We start from the raw sequence: 17,393 nt of genomic DNA on the forward strand, positions 1-17,393 counted from the left end.
TTCAACTGCATATAAAAGAAATTTAGTTTACTTTTGCATTCATCTTGTCCCACTTTTATTTCAAAATTTATCTTTCTAAGCTGAAAGGCACCTGTTCTTATTTTTTCCCATTTTTATGGTATGTACTTTAACATTGCATATCGGTTTGGAGATTTTTTTTTTCTAGCATTCAGCAAGAGGACTTTTTATTTGAAATAATTTTGGCTCTGGTAATACATCAGCATATGACATCTGTGAGAAGTGTGGTCATTGAGGATTTGTTCCTGTGCCAAACTTCAGGAAATACAACTCTGGCAAATAGGAGAAGAAAAAAAAAAACTCTTCTTTAGGGATGCCTCATGTTTATTTTCTTTCTTTTTCTATTAAATATACATTTATACAGAGTCATGATCAGACTGTTATATTTAGCAATCAACAGCTTGGGTCCAAAATAAATTTACATTAACATCCTTTGTTGGAATGCTTTACACTTTCCACAAAACAGAAACTAAAATTATCTGTCATATAATTAGTCACAAATACAGTCCTGGTGTTTTTTCTTTGTTTGTTTGTTTGGTTTTTTTTTGTTTTTGTCTTTTGTTTTTTTTGCTTTGTTTTGTTTTGTTTTGGGTTTTTTTGGCCATATGAAGAAACATTGTCTAAAACATGTTTTCTTGTAGCAGCTAGGCCCTGCCACCACTGTGCTTGGCTGAGTTCACAAATCTGTTGTAACCTGTAGTTTCTCTGTTACTTCTCTGGTTCTCCTCTCCTGCCAAGTTTTGTTTCCTAATAGTAATTAAAATCTTCTGCCACTGCTGAAACTACTGCTACTACTGGAACCACCACAGCCACCTTAGTTACGTGGTTTGGCAAAATATTGGCCTACACCATAAGGGCCTGAGCTCCTGCCTCCAAAGTTTCCTCCCTTCATGGGACCAAAGTTTGAAGACTAATTATTGTAGTTGCCAAAATCATTATAGCTTCCACTACCTCCAAAGTTGCTTGCAGTGTGACCTCCAAAGCCTCCTCCACCTCCTATCTTGTTATAGCTGTCAGAGTTGCCACTCCCACCACAACCACTGCCCTGGTTTCCATAACCCTGTCCACCCCTTCCATAGCTTCTGTTTCCTCCCAAGTAACCAGAGCAGCCTCCTCCATAACCACGATCATTTCTAAATCCATTGTAGCCATCTTTACTTCCACCATATCCTCTACCACCACAGCTTCCACCAAAACCACCACGACCACTGAAGTTCCTACCATGGCCAAAGTTATCATTTCCAAGGAAGCCACATTCATGGCTCCCACCAAAGTTCTCAGAACCACTTTGATCTCTTCAGCTAGGTAAAGTGCTGACCATTTCTGGCTTAGACAAAGCTTTCCTTACTTCACAGTTGTAGCCATTCACAATATGATATTTTTGAATGACAATCTTATCCACAGAATCATGGTCATCAAAAGTAACAAAAATAGAGCCTCTCTTTTTTTATTTGTTTAACTTTAAACATTGATTTTCACAAAATTTTGGGTTCCAAATTTTCTCCCCATTTGTCCCCTTCCTCCACCCCAAAACACCGAGCATTCTAATTGCCCCTATCACCAATATGCCCTCTCTTCTATCATCCCTCCCTTCCCTTGTCCCTATCTTCTCTTTTGTCCTGTAGGGCCAGATAACTTTCTATACCCCATTGCCTGTATTTCTTATTTCCTAGTAGCAAGAACAGTACTCAACAGTTGTTCCTAAAACTTTGAATTCCAACTTCTTTTCATCCCTCCCTCCCCTCCCATTCCCTTTGGGAAGGCAAGCAATTCAATATAGGCCATATCTGTGTAGTTTTGCAAATGACTTCCATAATAGTAGTGTTGTGTAAGACTAACTATGTTTTCCTCCATCCTATCCTGCCCCCCATTGCTTCTATTCTCTCTTTTGATCCTGTCCATCCACAAGTGTTGACTTCAAATTGCTCCCTCCTCCCATTGCACTCCCTTCCATCATCCCCCTCCACCCTGCTTATCCTCTTCTCCCCCACTTTCCTGTATTGTAAGATAGGTTTTCATAACAGAATGGGTGTGCATTTTATTCCTTCCTTTAGTGGAATTTGATGAGAGTAAGCTTCATGTTTTTCTCTCACCCCCCCTCTTTTTCTCTCCACTAAAAAGTCTTTTGCTTGCCTCTTTTATGAGAGATAATTTGCCCCATTCCAGTTCTCTCTTTCTCCTCCCAATATATTTCTCTCTCACCGCTTAATTTCATTTTTTAAAGATATGATCCCATCCTATTCAATTCACTCTGTGCTCTTTGTCTGTGTGTGTGTGTGTGTGTGTGTGTGTGTGTGTGTGTGTGTGTAATCCCACCAACTACCTAGATACTGAAAAGTTTCAAGAGTTACAAATATTGTCTTTCCATATAGGAATGTAAACAGTTCAACTTTAGTAAGTCCCTTATGACTTCTCTTTGCTGTTTACCTTTTCATGCTTCTCTTCATTCTTGTGTTTGAAAGCCAAATTTTCTTTTGAGCTCTGGTCTTTTCATCAAGAATGCTTGAAAGTCCCCAATTTCATTGAAAGACCATTTATACTCAGTTTTTCTGGGTAGGTGATTCTTGGTTTTAGTCCTAGTTCCTTTGACTTCTGGAATATCATATTCCACTCCCTTCGAACCCTTAATGTAGAAGCTGCTAGATCTTGTGTTATCCTGATTGTATTTCCACAATACTTGAATTGTTTCTTTCTAGCTGCTTGCAATATTTTCTCCTTGACCTAGGAACTCTGGAATTTGGCCACAGTGTTCCTAGGAGTTTCTCTTTTTGGATCTCTTTCAGGTGGTGATCGGTGGATTCCTTGGATCCTTATTTTGCCCTCTGGTCCTAGAATCTCAGGGCAGTTTTCCTTGATAATTTCATGAAAGATGATGTCTAGGCTCTTTCTTTGATCACGGCTTTCAGGTAGTCCCATAATTTTTAAATTGTCTCTCCTGGATCTGTTTTCCAGGTCAGTTGTTTTTCCAATGAAATATTTCACATTATCTTCCATTTTTTCATTCTTTTGGTTTTGTTTTGTGATTTCTTGGTTTGTCATAAAGTCTTTGGCCTCCATCTGTTCCATTCTAATTTTGAAAGAACTATTTACTTCAGTGAGCTTTTGAACCTCCTTTTCCATTTGGCTCATTCTGCTTTTGAAAGCATTCTTCTCCTCATTGGCTTTTTGAACCTCTTTTGCCAATTGAGTTAACCTATTTTTCAAGGTGTTATTTTCTTCAGCATTTTTTTGGGTCTCCTTTAGCAAGGTGTGTACCTACTTTTCATGCTTTTTTTTCATCTCTCTCATTTCTCTTCCCAGTTTTTCCTCCATCTCTCTAACTTGATTTTCAAAATCCTTTTTGAGCTCTTCCATGGCCTGAGCCCATTGAATATTTAATCTGGATGTTTGGGATACAGAAGCCTTGACTTCTGTGTCTTTCCCTGATGGTAAGCCTTGTTCTTCCTCATCTGAAAGGAAGGGAGGAAATATCTGTTCACCAAGAAAGTAACCTTCTGATGTCTTATTTTTTTTCCCTTTTCTGGGCATTTTCCCAGCCAGTGACTTGACTTCTGTGTGTCCTCTCCACCCCAGCCTCACCTCCAGATCCTCCCAGCCAGTGCTTGGTGTCTGAGATTCAAATGCTGCTTCCCAGCCTCAGGACTTTGACCTGCTATTCAGTGTGAGATTAAGTTTAGGTGCTCAGGTGGGGGCAGGGCTGCCACATGGGGCTCAGTTCCCTCAGGGAGTTTATGCAGAGACCTTCAACAATGGATCCGAGCTCCTGCCTGCCCTGGGAGCCTCTGCCTGCTCCTGCCTCTGCTGCTGCCTCCCAAGGGGGCCCAAGCCATGGAGACACCCCACTCCCCTCCCTGCGAGCCAAAAAGACTCTCTTCGTCACCCCCGGCACCTGTGGGTGGAGAGACCTGCACGGCTGCTGGGGCTTCTGTCCCTGAAGCTTGCTCTGATGTGCTCCTCTCAGTGCCGCGAGGCCAAGGCAGGGCTGGGCTCTGCTCTGGGTCTGGTGCATGATGGACCTTTCGCATCATTTTTTCAGGTCTCTCTGGAACAGCAATCTCCTCTGCTCCATTGTTCTGTGGCTTCTGCTGCTCCAAAATTTGTTGGGAGTTTTTCTTTGCAGATATTTTATGGGCTGTGGATTCGGAGCTAGCATATGTGTATCTTTCTACTCAGTCATCTTGGGTCCTCCCCCAAGAGCCTGTCTTTTTGCCACTGCCTTGGTCAATCATGATTTCAGTCACTTCGATTTTTCGATATTATTCAAAATAGTCTCCTAAGTGATACTCCTCAGTGTCTTCCTTAATGTCACCAACAAAGATCTTTTTCCAAGTTAAGTGGGTACCTTGCCTTTGAGAGTCCTCTCTGGAAATGGCTCTCTTTGGTTCAACAACTCTGCCATCAACTTTGTGAGGTCTGGCATTCATGGCTACATTTGCATCTTCCACTGTGGCAACAAAACCAAAGACCCTGGCAGTTTGGTATTTGGATCCCTCATCATCATTCAGTCTGTAAGCATGCCCTATTGCTCAGAATGGCTCCTTAGACTCTTATCCATCTTCTCAAACCTCAGGCCTCCAATAAAGTGCTTCCAAAGCTGCTCAGACTCCTTGGGGCACTCTGACTTAGACAAGGCCAGAGTAGTAGCAAAAGCTTCAGCAATCTTTCTCCAACAGCATCACAGACAGAAATTCATGTTTTCTTTCTTTAAAAAAATATAGTGTATTTTTGACCTTGGTTCTTCTATAATTTTGAGTTGTGACTTCTACTACTTCCCACCCTCCTCCCATATACTGTGAAGTCAAGAAATGTGATATCAATTATATATGTGAAATAAAGCAAAATATATTTCAATTTTAACCTTAATTCTGGTTCTTACAGTAAATCCAATTGAGTAGGAGAGGGAGATACAGAACCTGGATCTCAGACAGTCACCATTGGAGATGATGCAGGATACAGAAAGGCTACTGTGCTACGTAGGCTGTGCAAGGGATAGAAATACAGTAGTTAGAACAATGGGTCAAAGCAGCTTTCATGTAATTCACTTTTTTACTTCAATGAATTACACTTTTTCATCTTATTCTAAATTTAGTTTTATTCCTTTGATAGTGAAGGGATCTTAGTCTGTAACCTGGGTTCCCTGAAACAAGTTAAACTTTAAATATTATTAAAATAATGGTTTGTAAGCATTTAGAAGGGAAGCAATAATCAAAATCAACATAGCTTCCTCAACAATTGGTCATTGCAGATTGCCATTTCTTCTGTTTTATCATTTTTGCAAGGTTACTAGTTTCTTAGATTTTGATGAAGCTGTAGATATACATTGCCTAGATTTGAAGTAAAGAAGGAAAGAGGGAAGAAGGGAGGGAAGGAAGGAAGGAAGGAAGGAAGGAAGGAAGGAAGGAAGGAAGGAAGGAAGGAAGGAAGAAAAAAATATATATATATACATATATTTATATATAATATATCAATTACTATGTGAAATTACTTCTCCCGCATTTATTTTCCATGTCAGTTATTTTTTCCAATCAGATATTTCACATTGTTTTCTATTTTTTAAAGTTCTTTTTTTTGTTTTATATGATTTATAATTTCTTGATTTTTCATGGAGTTATTAAGTTCTGTGTTATCCATTCTAATCTTTAGGGAATCTTTTTTTTTTTTTGTTCAGTGAGTTTTGGACCTTCTTTTCCATTTTATCCTTTCTGCTTTTTAAGGCATTCTTCTCCTCATTGACTTTTTGGAGCTATTTTTCCCTTTCTATTAGTGTATTTTTAAAGTGGTGTTTTCTTCAATATTTTGGGGGAGTCTCCTTTAGCAAGTTGTTGGCACATTTTTCATGACTTTCTTGCATCACTCTCATTTCCTTCTCAATTTTTCCCCTACTTTTCTTACTTGATTTTCACAATCCTTTTTGAGCTGTTCCATGATCTGAGACCAATTCATGTATTATTTGGTGGCTTTAGATATTAGAGCTTCAAATTTGTTTTCCTTTTTGATTTTTTTTCATCTTTCTTTTCAGCAAAGTAAGATTCTACAGTCTGAGGGTTTTTTTTTTCTCCTGCTGGTTGTTCATTTTTCTCAGCGAATTACTTGACTTTTTACATTTTTCTTTTTAAGGTAGAATCTGCTTCCAGTGTGCAAAGTGTACTGTCTCATGCTTCAGGGGTTTTGTGCAACTGTTTTCAGAGATAGTTCTGGAGACCTGTAAGTTTTCTTCTCTTCCAGGGTGGTATGATTTAAGGAGAAGTCTTCAGTCGTCTCGTGGCCTGTGCTCTGGCTTGTGAGTGACCACAAACACTCATTTCTGAAATAGAACTGTGAAGAATGTTCCATCTCTACTGTTATCACAAACTCTGCTATTCCCGTTCTCCTTCTCACTCCAGGACTGCCACCTAGGATGATAACTCAGATCGAAGTTTAGTAAAAGCAAGAGAAATACTCCTCATTGCAAGCAAAGATATTCCTTTAATGTCCTTTTTAACAGCTATTTGATTCTCTTACCATATGTGGACTAAGAGATCTGGAAGCAGCTGCCACCATTGTTGCCATCACTGCTGCTACCAATACCTTCACTGCTGAAGCAGCTACCACACCAGGGATATGCTGGGGCAGGGGCTGGTCTTTGCTCCTCTGTTACCCAGGTCTGACAGACCTTTCCAACTGACCTTGTAAGTTGTCTTTGGCATTTCTGGGTGCAGAAATCTGAAAAAAAACCTCAGCTGCCAGTGGTTCAGTCCCTTGAAGCCTGTTTGACATTTTCTAGGGCCTGGTCTGTGCCTGGTGTGGTCTATGCTGGTTTTTGTTCCTCTTTAATGCCTGTACAACAGATCTTTTCCATTAATCATCCAAGTTTTTTTTAGCTGGAAATTTGTTTCACTCTGTCTTTTCATGGGTTCTGCTACTATAGAATGTCTTTAGAGTCATTTTTACAGTTATTGAGATGGGTTTAGGGGAGATCTCAAGTGAGTTTCTGCTTTTCCTCCACTATCTTGGCACATCCACTTTTTTTTCTTTTTTTAAAAATCTGATTAACCAGTATGTTGTGTATTTTTAACAATATCAAAGTTTTATTTAGAATTTCAGTAGTTTTATCTGTTCTTTTTTGTTAAACTCTTTTAATTTTGAGATTTCTACTTTGGTGTTTAATTGATGATTTTTAATTTGCTATTTTTCTTTTTTAATAATTAATTTATTTGTTTTCAGTTTTCTACAATCACTTCTTTAAATCTTACATTTTCTCTCCCTCCTTCCTTCCTTCTTTGAAATGATGTGAAATCTTATATGGGTTCTACAAAGACATTCGTATTAAGCACATTTTCACATTGGTCATATTGTATAGAAGAATTAAAATGAATGAGAGAAACCATGAAAAACACTAAAATAAAACAAAAACACAAGAGAAAAATTCTGCTCATTGTACAACCCCAAACCATAGTACTTTTGTATATTTTATTTATTTTCAGTGTTCCACCATCACTACCATACAACGCAGATTTCTTTTTTCCTCCTTTCCCTTCCCTCTTCCCCAACTCCCCCAACTCCCCCTTCCTTCCAGAGATGAGATACAATTTTATATAGGTTCTACACATACATTTCTATTAAATACTTTTATGAATGGGAAAAATTATATAACAAACCAAAACATAATACAAAAGAAAATGATCTGCTATATTCTGTGACTGAATTACACAGTTCTTTCTCTGGATGTGGAAGGCATTTTACCTCAGGAGTCTACTGAAAATGTTTTAGGTCCTTGCATTGCTGTGAAGGGCTAAGTCTACCAGAAAATTTCCTTGTACACTATGGTTGTTACTGTATACAATGTTCTCCTGTTTCTGCTCTTTTCACTCATCAGCAGTTCATATGAGTCCTTCCAGGTCTCACGGAAGTTTTCTTGTTCATCATTTCTTATGATGAACAATAATATTCCATTACATTCATATACCAGAACTTGCTCAGCCACTCCCCAGCTGATGGGCATCCCCTCCATTTCCAGTTCTGGGCCACCACAAAAAGAATTGCTGTAAATATTTTTTCTACTCCTGGTACCCTTTCCCATTTTTATGATCTCTTGGGGATACAGTCCTAGAAGGAACATTACTGGGTCAAAGGGTATGCACATTTTTGTAGCCCTTTGGCCATAGTTCCAAATTGCTCTCCAGAATATGTGGATCAGCTCACAGCTCCATCAGCAATGAAATAGTTATGCAACTCTCCTGTATTTTCTCCAACATTTATCATCTTCCTGTGTCATCTTGTTAGCCAATCTGATAGGTGTGATGTGGTGCTTCAGAGTTGCTTTGATTTGAATCTCTCTAATCAATAGTGATTTAGAGAATTTTTTTCATATGACTATAGATAGCTTTAATTTTGTCTTCTGAAAGCTGCCTGTTCATTTCCTCTCATCATTAATGAATTGGTGAATTTTTTTCTTTTCCTAATTTTCTAGTTGCATGCCCCATTCATTGCTCTGCTCTTTCAGAGTTTTGTTTCTTGCTACACCAAAATGAACATTTAGTTATTTGTCTATTTATTTTTGTTTATCTATGTTTTATTCATTTTTCCAGACATGGATATATGAGAAAGCTCTTTAGTTGGCTATGTATGGGAATTAAAATATAATTAATAAATAACATTAGTATAGCTCATCTCTAAACATTAAAAATGCATTGGTAAACAAAGTGGACTTAACATAAAATAAATATTTAAACTCTGCTAATTATTCTCTACAGTGAATGTGCCTTTGTTTCTTTACGTGTGAGAAGTGATTAAATACTGCTAATATAAAATTCATACTTAGAACATATACTTTTTAAAATAATCCATGAAAATCTTGTCTGAGTTGTTGTTTATATTGTTGTTGTTTGACATTGTTATGCAAACTGGGATTCTTCATTCTGAAGACAAAAATTACTGGGTCATCTGTCTAGCCCCACCCAGACAAAGAATTTTGAAATGAGTAATAAATATGCATAAAAACAAAAACAAAACAAAACAAAACAAAACAAAACAAAACAAAAAAAACAGAGGCCTAGCCAAGATGTTGAAGTGAGAGCAGCCATGCACCTAAGGTCTTAGACAAACTCCTTCAGATAGGTCTAAAAAGAGAATCTGACCAAAATTTGGAGATGTAGAATCCAATAGGAGACAGACTGTGGCAGATTCACAGACCAGGATAGACTGGAAGGTGAACAGGAAGGTTTTATTCCACGGGGTTGGAGGAGCATACAGTGCACAGCTCAGCACATCCCTGTCATGACATGGCTGAGAACAAAAGCCACAGGATAGTCTGAGGCAGTGACAGCATGGCAAAATTTTGAACAAAATACCCCAGTATCAGAATCCAGCAGAACCCAATAAGTGAGAGCCCTGGAGCCCCAGATATCTTCAGCAACTACTCCTGAGACTGTCAACCCACAGATTAAATGTCTGTATGTCTTCTACTTGAACTTCCATGAGCCAAAATGGTGGATTGATCGGTAAATACTCTCTCCCCCTCTACTTGTTGACCTGGAAAAAGCCATAAAATATTTCCCCAGAAGGATTCTTGAACAGTGGGATCAGCAGAATGGGCAAAAAGTCTTGTACCATGTGAGACTAGGAAAATCACTAAGGAATATTCCTCTTTCCGTGTTGGAGAACTGGAGCTGTCCCAGACAGCTGCACCTCAGTGAACCAAGAGAAGATCCCGAGTTCCAAATGGGTGGAGCCTCATGACCATGAATATCAGGAATTCAGGTGTGCCTTAGCACTCCAGAGGAAACGAGAAGACACAAGGGCATCCAAGATCACTAACCACAGAACTTTCCTTTGCTCTGTATCAGGTAAGGAGATCTCTCACGACCAGACCACCCTTCCACCACACTTAACAAGCTAGCCCCAGGACCAATCCAGGGACAGACACACACACACACACACACACACACACACACACACACACACACACCAAAGAAGAATTCACCTGGTCTCTGCCTCCTCACACCAGCCAGTTCAGCACCAGGTCCTTTAGCTTCTACATGAAAGAACCAGAGGTCATAATACACAAAGTGTCATCATCATGAATAAGAAGTAAAGCAGGAAGGAAAAGACCGTAGAAACCTTCCTTGGGGACAAGAACCAAAAGACGAATAGTAAAGAGGTCAGAATTGAGACTGTACTCCCATCAGAAACTTCAGAAGGGACAATCAACTGCTCATATGCAAAAAGAGAACTCTGGGAAAGGTGAAGAAGGAAATAGAACAAAAACTGGCCAGTGGTTTTAAAAGTATAAAAAAAGAATTCACTGAAGAGAACAGTTCTTCAAAAAGAAAAATTGAACAAATGGGAAAGGAAGTACAAAACCTAACTGGGAAAATTAGAAAAATGGAAAAGGAAGTAAAAAAAAATCTAACTGAAGAAAATAATTCCTTAAAAGGAATAATTGGACAGAAAGAAAAGGAGATGCAAAATTAATGGAAGAAAACAATTTGATAAAAATTAGAATTGGGCAAGTAGAAGCTAATGACTCTATGAGACATCAAGTATCAGTCAAATAAAATCTAAAGAGTGAAAAGATAGAAGAAAATGTAAAATATCTAATTGGAAAAATAACTGACCTGGAAAAGAGACCCAGGAGAGCCAATTTAAATATCATTGACTTACCTGAAAGCCATGTTAAAAAAAATAATATGGACAATATCTTCCAAGAAATCATCAAAGAAAACTGTCCAGAATTCCTAGATCCAGAGGGCAAAATATTTACCGAAAGAACTCACCACTCAACCTCTCGAAAAGTATCCCGAACTAAAAACACCAAGGAATATTGTTGCCAAATTCCAGAATTATCAAGGGAAGGAGAAAATAATACAGGCAGCCAGAAAGAAACCATTCAAATATTGAGGAGCTACAGTCAGGATCACATAGGACCTTGCAGCATCTACATTAAAAATTAGAAGGCATTGGAATATGATATTCCATAAAGCAAAAGAGTTGGAATTATAACCAACGATCAATTGCCCAGTAAAGTTCAGCATAATATTTCAGGCAAGGAGATGGACATTCAATGAAATAAGAAATTTCCAGACGTTCCTGATAAAAAGGCCAGAACTCAATAAACAACTAAGCATTATCAGTATTAAACCTATTTTCTCCAAGAGGTATAGCATCCAAATTCTTAGAGGAGATATTAAGAGAGTTACAACCTCATCTCAGAAAAGGAAATTGAACAGTCCATCAATGAACTCCCTAGGAAAAATCTCCAGGCCAGATGTATTTGCAAATGAATTCTATCTAAGATTCAAAGAGCAGTTACTTTCAATACTATATAGACTATTTGGAAAATTGAGGAAGAGTCCTCTCAAGTTATTTTTATGATACATATATCATTTTGATATGTAAACCAGGAAGAGCCAATACAACGAAAATTATACACCAATTTCTCTAATGAACATAGATACAACAATTTTAAATAAGATTTTAGCAAGAAAAATACAGCAACTTATAATGAGAATACTACATTATGATCATGTAAGATTTATACCAGGAATACAGGGATGGTTCAATCTTAGGAAATCTATTAGAATTATTGATCATATCAGCGACAAACCTAACAGAAACCACATGATTATCTCAATACATGCAGAAAAATTTTTGGTCAAATACAACACCCATTCCTACTAAAAACACTGGAGAGCATAGGAGTACATGGAACTTTCCTTAAACTATTAAGTAGTATCTGTCTAAAAGCTTTAGCAAGCATTATATGCAATGTAGATAAGCTAGATGCATTTCCAATGAGATTGGGGTGAAACAAGAATGTCCCTTATCACCACTGTTATTCAATATGGTACTAGAAATATTAATTGTAGCATTAAGAGAAGTTAGAATAGGTAAAGAAGAAACTATGTTATTACTCTTTGAAGATGATATGGTGATATATTTAGATAATCCCCAAGATTCAATTAAAAAACTACTTGAAATAATAAACAGCTTTGGTAAAGTTGCAGGTTACAAAATAAACCCACACAGATCTTCTGTATTTGTATTCATAACTAAGGAAGTCCAACAACAAGAGATAGAAAGTGAAATTACAGTTAAAGCAGGGGTAGACACTATAAAATATTTGGGAGTAAACCTGCCAAAACAAATCCAGGAACTATATGAACACAAATACAAAATGTTTTTTGTACAAATAAAGTCAGATCTAAGTTAAGTGGAGAAACATCAGTTGCAACGTGGGTAGGCTGAGCCAATATAATGAAAATGACAGTTCTACCTAAATTAATTTACTTATTTAGTGCCATACCAATCAAATTGTCAGATAATTATTTTCTAGAGCTGGAAAAAAATAGTATCAAAATTCATCTGGAAGAGTAAACAGTACAGAATATCAAGGGAACTACTAAAAGAAATGCTAAATACTAAATACTAAAAGAGGGTGGACTAGTCCTATGAAACCTCAAATCGTATTATAAAGCAGCAATTATCAAAACCACTTGGCACTGGCTACAAAAAAGAAGGGTAGACCAGTGGAATATACTAGGTACTCAAGACACAGAAGTCAATGAATATAGCAATCTACAATTTTATAAACCCAAGGACCCCAGCTTCTGGGATAAAACTCGCTCTTCGACAAAAATTTCTGGGAAAACTGGATAAAAGTGCGGCATAAACTAGGCATAGACCAATGCCTGACATCTTACAGAAGAGTAAAGTCCAAATGGGTACATGATCTAGGTATAAAGATTGATATTCTATACAAATTAGAGGAGCAAGGAATAATATATTCATCAGATTTATGGAGAAGGGAAGAATTTTTGCCTACAGAAGAGACAGAAAGTATAATCAAATGCAAAATGGACAATTTGGATTACATTAAACTAAAAAGTTTTTGCACAACCAAGCCCAATGCAATCAAGATTAGGAGGGAAGCAGAAAACTGGGAAAGAATTTTTACAACTAGTGTCTGTGATAAAGGCCTCATTTCTAAAATATATAGAGAACTGAATCAAATGTACAAGAGTACAAATCATTCCCTAACTGTAAATGATCAACGGATATGAACAGGCAGTTTTCAAAGGAAGAAATTAAAGATATATACATATACATACATAGATATATATATATATATGTATATATATATATATATATATATATATATACATATATATATATAGTAATATGAGAAAATGCTCTAAATCACTATTGATTAGAGAGTTGCAAATCAAAACAACTCTTAGATACTACATCACATCTAACAGATTGGCTAACATGACAAAATAAAAAGATGACAAATGTTGGAGATGTGGGAGAGTGGAAACACTGATTCATTGTTGGTGGAGCTGTGAGCTGATCCAACCATTTTGGAGAGCAATTTGGAACTATGCCCAATGGGCTACAAAAATATGCGTGCCCTTTGTCCCAGCAATACTGCTTCTAAGTCTGTATCTCCAAGAGATCATAAAAATGGAAAAGGATCCCACATGCAAAAAAATATTTATAGCAGCACTGTTTGTGGTGGCCAAAACCTGGAAATCAAGAGGATGCCCATCAATTGAGGAATGGCTAAATAACCTGTGGTATATGAATGCAATGTAATACTATTATGGTATAAGAAATGATGAACGGGAAGACTTCAGAGAGGCCTGGAAAGACTTATATGATCTTATGCTGAGCAGGAGGAGAACCAGGAGAACTTTGTACACAGCAACAACCAGAGTGTGCAAGGAATTTTTCTGTTAGACGTACAACTTCATTGAAATGCAAGGACTTAAAAAATTCCCAATGGTCTTTTAAGGGAAAATGTCTTCCTCATCCAGAGAAAGAACCATCGAATTCAATCGCAGAATACAGCAGATCATTTTCTTTTGTATTATGCTTTGGTTTGTTTTATGATTTCTCCTATTCATTTTAATTCCTTTTAATATAAAGCATGACTATGGTGAAAACATATTTAATAGGAATGTATGTGTAGAACCTTTATAAAATTGTATGGTGTCTTGGGTATGGAGGGGTGAAGTAGAGGGGAAGGAGGGGGAGAGAGGGAAAAAGTATAAATCATATGGTAGTAATTGTAGAACACTGAAAATAAATAAATTGAAAGAAAAAAACAACAAAAGCCTTTTTCTGTCTCCTAATCCTTTTCTTAGTTATAAGCAGTGAGAAACTGATGGAAACAAAATAGATAAAATACCATCAATTAGAGAAAAAACATTTGAATCCACAACTTATGGTAGCAATTACGAAGGTTTCTGAGAGCAAGGAGAAGTCGTGATTTGTGGTTACCTCAGAGTTGTCTCCCTGGGAACAGTAAAGCCCTGTGGAGGCTCTGACCACATCATGCTTAGTATGAAAGCTTCATCTAGGGAGAAGGCCAAGTTATCAGGTAAGGCAAGAGCCATGTAATTGTACATGTGATATAGCTACTGTTAATCATATATCTACATTGTTGTCTCTTCAGAAGATGCCCAGTATGAATTTCGTGTGCCAATTAACTAAATGTAAGGAAAAAAGCAGAATTTTAAAAATGATTCTCCAATTAAATAGCTTCATAGGGTCACAATTTATTGAAATCAAAATCCATTTAATAAGGACTTATTACATTCCAGGTACTGTGATAAGTGCTGAGGTTCAACACCTAAGCCTAGGTGGGGGGAGGGGCCACAGAGATGCATTCGCTTAAAGTCACTGTACGCTATTACTATTGAAAATTTAAATGCAAGACTTAGAACAAATTATACCACACAAGAACTATAAAATCGTTAAATAAAATGGGTTAGTCATTTAGCAAAAGCAAAGGATAACAGATGGTCAGAGTGGTTTTGGAATGTGTATTTATAGAATTTTAGAAGATAAAGTCAAACATTATCAATGTTTTGTGTTGAGATCCTCTGCAGAGGATTTATAAGAGTATATCCACAATAATTCAATGTAATTTAAATGATCATTTATTTTTAAGCACCTAGTGTTTGACTACTAAGTACGGTACTAGTGTTGGGGATGAAACGATAGGTATTAAACACTAAGTGAATTCAAAGATTTCAAAGTCAATAAAATACTGTACTTGGAATTCAGGAAGATAGGAATTCACATCTTTTTCTCCCACTTGTAAATCAGTGTGACTTTGGATATGTCACTAAAATCTAAGAATCAGTTTCGTCATCTCTAAAGTGGGAATTATAGCCATATTACCTACCTCCAAAGATTAATGGAAGGATCAAGGAGATGATATATGTGAAACTCTATGCAAATCTTAAAACATCATAAAATATTACTGTTTTTATTCCAATAATAAATTACATTTAATGATTTCTATAAGTTTAGCACAATATTTACAAAACATAGTTGATCCTCACAACCAATGTGAATTTGATACCATTATTAACCCCGTTCTATAATGGTGGAACTGTAGGTAACTCAAATTCAGTGGTTCATTATGCAGTACATGAGGCAGAAGATAAACCTAGGTCTTTTTGACTCCTAATTTAGTGTTTTATCTATTATGAAAAGCTGCCTGAAAAAAAAAAGTCATTGCCCTCTAAGGGTTGAAATGTGAATTACTTATAAACTGCAATATAGAGTACTCATACTGATTAAATCACAGATAGGTCCATGTCCTGTTTTCTCTTCATACGTTTCTCCTTTAAAAAGTTATGTTCTATTTCTGTCTCAAGGCTTTGCCTTGATGATGTTTCATTTATATTATACCCTTTTTCAGTGTACTTGTGCTTTTGGCTCACATATCATTTACATAATTGTACTAAATACCTTGTATATTTGCACTTTCGACAGTTGGGCATTTTACCCAGTGGTATGTCAGATCACCAGTCATTTGGCCTCCTTCCAGATATGCCCATCACTTGGGTGAATAATCTATCCAACAATGTATCATTAGAATGGAGGTGGGGAAAATTTGCCTGGTCTACTTCTTGGTGATTTTTCTGCCCTGAATTTGAAGTCCTAGGAAAAATTATAGACTACTGAGTCTGATTGAAACATGAAGTTTTCCAAAAAAAAAAAAAAAAAAAGATTGTGTCTCATTCGTTGAGTTATATTTGAAAATATTTAAAATTGCATAGTAAAATAGTCATAGTATCAGTGGCATATAATATGTATTTGAATATAGAATCACTCCATAATTAACTCAGTCCTCAACTCATCACAGTATCTCTTCATCCTTCCTCAAATTTCCCATAACTTCTCCTCCCCCTTCCCTCTCAGTTGAGAAATGTCCTTCCTATTCTTCTTAAAAATTGGGATTATCAAAAAAAATTGGGATTATTTCCTAACGACTCTCTCTTTTCCCATCTTCTTCTTGTATTACTCAGATACCTTCTTCCACTATCTCCTACTTCACCTGTATCACTTGAAGAGGTAGCCCTTCTCTTTGACAACACAAACCACTGTGTCAGCACAAGTGATCACATTCTATACTGTGTCTTCCAATAATGACCCTTGATCATCCACATTCTATGACTTGTTTACAGTTTCTCCCTATCTTCTGTCTGCTTTCCTACTGCCTACAAACATATCCATTTCTCCCTTGTCCTCAAAAACCTCCCACTTGGTTCTTCTATCCTCTTTTTAGTCTCATATCCCTCCTACATTTTGTGGTTGAACTTCTTGAGATGGCAATCTAGAACAGATTTCTTTTGTCTTTCTTCTGTTACTCTGCAGATTGCTTAATCTGATGTTTGTCTTCATCATTGAACAGTTATTTCCTAATTACCAAATCCAATAGTCTTTTCTCAATTCTCATCCCTCTTGAATTTTCTGTAGCTTTTTTTATTTTTTGTTTTATTTATTTATTTTTGGATTTCAGCATTCATTTCCACAAAATTTTTAGTTCCAATTTTTCCCCATCTCACCCCTTTCCCAACCCCATAACACCTAGCACTCTGATTATACCTTCCCTCAATGTGCCCTCCCTTTTTACCATACCCTACCCTTCCCTTATCTCCATCTTCTCTCTTTTCTTGTAGGGCAAGATAAATTTCTATACCCCATTACCTGTATTTCTAATTTCCCAGTTACATGCAATAATAATTCTCAACATTCGTTTGTAATACCTTGAATTCCAACTTGTCTCCCTCCCCCCCTCCCCACCCATCCCCACTGAGAAGACAAGCAATTGAATACAGGCTATGTATGTGTCGTTTTGCAAAAGACTTCCATAATAGTCATGTTGTGTAAGACAAACTATATTTCCCTCCATCCTACATGGTTCCCTCTTTTTGTCTATTCTCTCATTTGACCTTGTCCCTTCCCAAAAGTGTTTACTTCTAGTTACTCCCTTCTCCCATTTGCCCTCCCTTCTATCATCCTCCTCACCCCACTTGTCTCCTTCTCCCCTACTTCCCTGTAGTGTAAGATAGATTTTCATATCAAATTAAGTGAGC

General features: G+C 37.0%; 1 protein-coding gene and 1 pseudogene across 1 annotated transcript in view; one reads left to right on the forward strand and one right to left on the reverse strand.

Annotated features, from left to right (window-relative positions):
- Positions 1 to 17,393, forward strand: part of PCDH15 (protocadherin related 15) — a 2,324,555-nt gene that overhangs the window by 420,146 nt on the left and 1,887,016 nt on the right. The window lies entirely within an intron of this gene.
- LOC140517099 (heterogeneous nuclear ribonucleoprotein A1-like) lies at positions 812 to 6,558 on the reverse strand (annotated as a pseudogene).

This window comes from Notamacropus eugenii, chromosome 1 (genome assembly GCF_028372415.1).
Source record: "Notamacropus eugenii isolate mMacEug1 chromosome 1, mMacEug1.pri_v2, whole genome shotgun sequence".
Taxonomy (NCBI): Eukaryota; Metazoa; Chordata; class Mammalia; order Diprotodontia; family Macropodidae; genus Notamacropus; species Notamacropus eugenii.